This window comes from Olea europaea, chromosome 23 (genome assembly GCF_002742605.1).
Source record: "Olea europaea var. sylvestris chromosome 23, O_europaea_v1, whole genome shotgun sequence".
NCBI classification, from domain to species: Eukaryota; Viridiplantae; Streptophyta; class Magnoliopsida; order Lamiales; family Oleaceae; genus Olea; species Olea europaea.
In genome coordinates this window covers 6,679,056-6,684,528 of record NC_036259.1, presented here as the reverse complement: position 1 = coordinate 6,684,528, position 5,473 = coordinate 6,679,056, and positions in this window count along the sequence as shown.

The window sequence follows — 5,473 nt, the reverse complement described above, 5'->3', positions numbered from 1 at the left end:
ATCGGCACAAAAATCTTCAAATGCTTGTTTTCTACTAGGAGAGATCGTAATATATACTAATGCATTCCTAATACTTTGAAGTTCATCCTTTATATATTTTAAACCATCTTGTACAATTAAAATTCAAGATATGACACACTCAACGAATATGAAACAAATATCCATCAAAATCAGGTTGAAGTGTCCTACACAATTTATCGACGACTACCTTATTAACACTAGCATTATCAAAAGTAAAAGATCGAATTTTACTCTCACAATGATATTCTCTAACAATACTGATAATAGCATTATATATATTATTAGCATTGTGAGGAAATTCAATAATTCTAAAAGTAATAATTTTCTTATGCATGCACCAAAGTGGGTCTATATAGTGTGCGGTTGCAACTATATATGCTCTTTTATTAACCCCTTCCCATATATCAGAAGTTAAGGATATAACACCCCCATATTGTTGCAAATTCATAATTAATTGTTATTTTGAATTATTGAAATAATTTATTGTATCGGCACGAAAAGTGTTTCGACTTACCCCAACGTACCTCGATTGTAGATATTCTTTCACGAACGAGACGAAGTGTTGGTTGTCTGTAATAGCCAGAGGCAACTCAGTGGCGGCAACAAATTTCACCATTCCGGTTCGACTCTCGTCCTTCGAATACACCCACGTGGATAGGGGTGAAGTTGTAGAACCAGCGCCTGGACTGCCAAATTGTAATTGTGTTTGACCAGTTGGAAGAAGTCCATGTCTGGCTGCACATGATTTGTAGTGGCGGTTGAGATGAGTGGTACCAATTCCTTCAGTACCAATTCCTTTTTGCTATACCAATTTTTATTGATAGTATTTACATACTGTTTTAGATTCTGCAAGGCCATCAACGACTTTTTTCGTTGAAATCAACTTAAAGTGATCCCAACATTTTGCTTGTTTTTTGGCCTTTCGCTTTCCCCTCGCATCTGGGATATTTAATTGCTGATCTTCATCTTCATGTTCCGCTTCGAGAACGTTAATATCATCCAAATCAATTGGAGTGTGGATTCCCTTGCCGTGAATGTGAACATCTTCAGGTATCGGTATGTCATTTAGACCGGCAAATTCATTTAGAAATTAACTTTGCAGCGTCCTAGGCGATTCTCCATGATGTGGCAATGGCTCACATCCTTTGTCGAACAAGCTCTCAACAAATGAAAGTTGATCCATTTCTGTGATTGTTTATGATGAAATTTTGACTAGATGAATATAAATGTAGTGAGATTGTAAGAAATGAGAATTGGATGAATTGAAATTGTAGCTAATAAACTGTAAAAACTGAATTGATATTACATATTTTGCAGCACAAGAGAGTAAAAACTCAATAATTGATATAATAAAAGAGAGTTGAGAGGGCTGTAATCTTGGAAGAGTAATTGATATGAAAAGAAATCTTTGGAGGGAGGGGGTATTTATAGTAAAAAAAAGGGGAGGGGAAAATAAAAAAAGTTCAGTGACCAAAACGGTCACTGAAAAAGTAATTGTTTTGGTCACAGGCTCAACGAGCCACGAGCCGCTCGTGGCTCGTCGCTTTTGACGAGCCATGAGCCCGGCTCGTGGGCTCGCCCACGAGCGGCTCATCTACATGGCGAGCCGAGCGGGCTCGGCTTGCCTCAGGGCGAGGCCCGCTCGGCTATGAGCCTCTTTTCCACGAGCAGAGCCGACGAGCCGCAAGCCGACTCGGCCCAATTGACATCCCTAACTACATAAGAGTCTTTGCAATGGTAACCCTACCTTGTTAACTGGAGATCTCAAGATCTTGGTTCAAATGAACAATTAATCTGTGAGGATTCCATGAAACACTCAGGAAATCAAATTTCCTAACTCATTCCTATGATACGAAAATGCTTTCTGCAGAGTGGTTAAAGGTTAAGTTAATCTTTTAATGATTCCTATATCTTGATTAAAATCAATTGGAGTGTGGCAGAATATTCTTAATAGGAGGTCACCTATATAAGTGTGAAGTGGAGCCGCTTCAATAACAATTATTGAAGACTTGAACTCTTTAAACACTCATGAAATCGAGATGGGTTCAGGGCCAAAATGAACCAAGTCATGAGAAACAAGTTACCGAATAAAGAAGACATTTGTGTGAGTATTGTTATCTTGACTTACACTGAAGGTTGAATGGTTCAAGACATCACATTCACTACGTAGCCGAGTAAGTTTGATGGTATTTCACTACGGGAGGTTAAGACCAGAAGTTACTTGCCCCGATGCAGTGGCTTTCTGCTCTCTCTCTACAATGCATCACATCATAGCATTACATGTGCATATTCGAATTTCCATTCATGTGAGGGATTGTTCAAATTGGTTCAAAAATAACCGAAATTAACTGAAAATTGGTTAAGTGTAAAATTGGAAAAAAAAAAATGAAAAGGTATGACTTCATGTCAACTTCAGCCAAATATTTAGACTTGATTCGATGGTTAAATTATAAAAGTAAATAGATAACTTATTCTACTCGTCGAGCTGATCGTCATGGTGTATTTGAAATCTTGAAACCAATTTCGAATGAATGAGAAATTACGGTCCAAAATTGAAAGAAATGAAGTATTGCTACTTTTTGAAAGGATGCAGGTTTTGGCTCAAACTACTCTATTTGCACCCTTTCTAAATCTATAAATAGGACTATATGGACGTGATTTTGAGTATACCATTACATTGAACATTCATTCTTCTCTTATAATTCATCTTTATCTCATTCTCATAAAATTTTCCTGTTCTTGTGGTTTGAAGTGCAGCTACCACAAGTGTGTATTCATTATATTTTGGGAGACATTTGCCATTTAATCGTGAGCACCGTAGCAGGACAATTTGTTTTAAGGAAAGATTTATAATCACCTAGGATTTCTTTTTCTACTCCTTATTTCATTTGGTTTTGTGTGGTCGTTCTAGTCATATACTTTGTGTTCTAATTACGCTCTTGCGAGTTAGAACTTTTGCTTACAATAATAGTGTTTCAACTACGCTCCTGTGGGTTGAAACTTTGTTCATTTAAAACATATAAAACCATTATACCGCTAAAATAAATACCTGGAACAACAATTATTTTCGCAGTTCAGGTAATATATACTCATAAAGGAAGCATCATACAACTTAAAACTTTTTGAATACAATTACGAATTGCATCAACATAATGACCGACATTTTTGAAAATACATTCCGTCTTAATTTCATGCCACTTAACTCCTTGCATTAAATCACATAATGCATTTCATCAACAAATATGGATGCAACGAAATCACACTCTCACTTCCAAAATATGCAGGGAATTAAATACTATATTTTCGGATTCCATTCCCAGATTGCAAAATAGGTCGAACATTCACATAAAGCATTTAAAGAAACATTACAAGTTCAAAATGCACAATACTAAACAAATCTACAAAAAGTGTAGCTCAATTGGGCAATCACCGTATGTGGGTTGCGATTGGAAGACAATTTTTGAACAGGAAATGGACAATGTGGCATGTGAAATCAGTTGTGGTGAGCGTGCGATCGGAGTAGACAAAATGGACTGATTTTCTCTACTTTCGGAGTTGTAAATTTTCTCCACTACAAACCCCCTTTCTCAGTGTTTTTAGGGCTTCCATTTGAGGAAAATTACATTTGGCGGGTTAGCCGGTTAGGACATAAAAATATCTTTTTCCTCCTATTTCTTTTTTCTTCATTTTTTTCCTGCTACATCACCCGGTTTTTTGAATTTCTAAAAAATGTTGAACTCCAATTTTGAAAGCCCCCACAGTCCCGTCCCTAGAGCATCGTAAGGGAAGTAAATCGCGGGTGTGCCCCAACAGACCAAAGAACAAAAATTTGTCCGTACACTGATACCCAAAAAAAGTCCAATTCCATATTTCAGGAATGGAATCCTTATACTGCGACTGCTAACAAAGCTGAGACTATTTCACTCATGTCTTTAACACCACTGGACTATGTCTCGACGGGCGGTTTTTTGAATTTATGTAGCGCCTTTGTGAAGCTTACTCTCTACACAATAATGCCAAGTTCACGATATTCAGTACCTTTAAGTTTCTCTCTTGCCAATTGAGGCTTGGCCTCACGATATTCATTGTAATTTATAAATAATTTCTGAATCGATTGTTGTTTAAGAAAACAATGTGATTCTATTAAGAGTAAAGTTAATTGAGCTGTAATCTTGTGACAATATAAGAAGGTTCACATAAAAACTAAGAACACGTTCAATGTTTCCCCAGGCTCTACAAGACGGACAGCTGGTCTTGTCCTTGCTTTCATTATAAATTAAGGACACGCTTACCAAAAGACAAAGATCCAGTCATCCCAACTATAAAATACAATTCAATCATCTTCAATGTAATCACACCTTGAAGCATTATTTGAATTTTCCTACTGGTATGAAGTCCCAACAAATTTAGTTGACCAAGCATGCAAATGTGCAAAACCAGGTTAAAATTTTCTTTATATAAGCATAGTTTATATAAAGTCACAAACCATATATCTATTGGTTGATTTAATGAATTTAGTTATGTAAAGACGACAAGACTCTTGTCTTAAACCAAGATAAAAACAGGGTTAGAACTTAGAAATAAGTAAAATAAATATCCACCTATAATAAATACATATTAAAATTGAAATTGTACATGGAAAAAACGTCTTATATCTTATCGACGTCATTTCATCAAGATTGTTAGTCACATAAGCAATGCAGTTCGACATTGCAATTCACAACAAGAGAATACAATTAAAGCTCAAGAATGTATTTTTAAAACATCAAGTAATTAATAGAGGTTTTCAGCAATATGAGATGAAATGAGTTTAAATATACATTTTTTTTTTTTACCGATCATGAGTGTCCGAATCAGCTTACACACCTCGACTAATTTCACTGGGCCCTAAAGTTTACAGTCGATACTCGCCTCAGTGGCCCTGAGGGGATTCAAACTAGTAACTATTAGGGAACAAATTCAAAATCTGACCACTGAACTACCCCTTCGAGTTTTTACATATGCAATTTATTACTTCCAAAATAACTTTTCAATGGAGATTATGAGTAAAAAGTTAACATAAGCAATAAGTTTTCGACTATTATGAAAAATGTGTTGAATCTTGAACTAACGAACGAACAAGATCACAATGACTCACATTAGCAATCACTGATAATGGACATTGAAGACTCAAATGTAACAAAGTTAAGTTTCAAGACATGAAAAGAAAAAATAAATTGAGAAGGAAGGTACTGTCTAAACAGATTGTAGTTGCCAAATTCTCGACATCTAATGCTTTACTATCGAAAACAAAATAAAATATATCATCGTTCAAGAAAATAGAAGTATGGAACAGTCAACATAATAGAACTGATTTTGTAACATTATTCTATCTGCAAGGTTGACATGAAACTAAACATGTTCAAATTTTCAGATAAATAAGGGTAGAATTAGACCAAATACAAAGACTTCT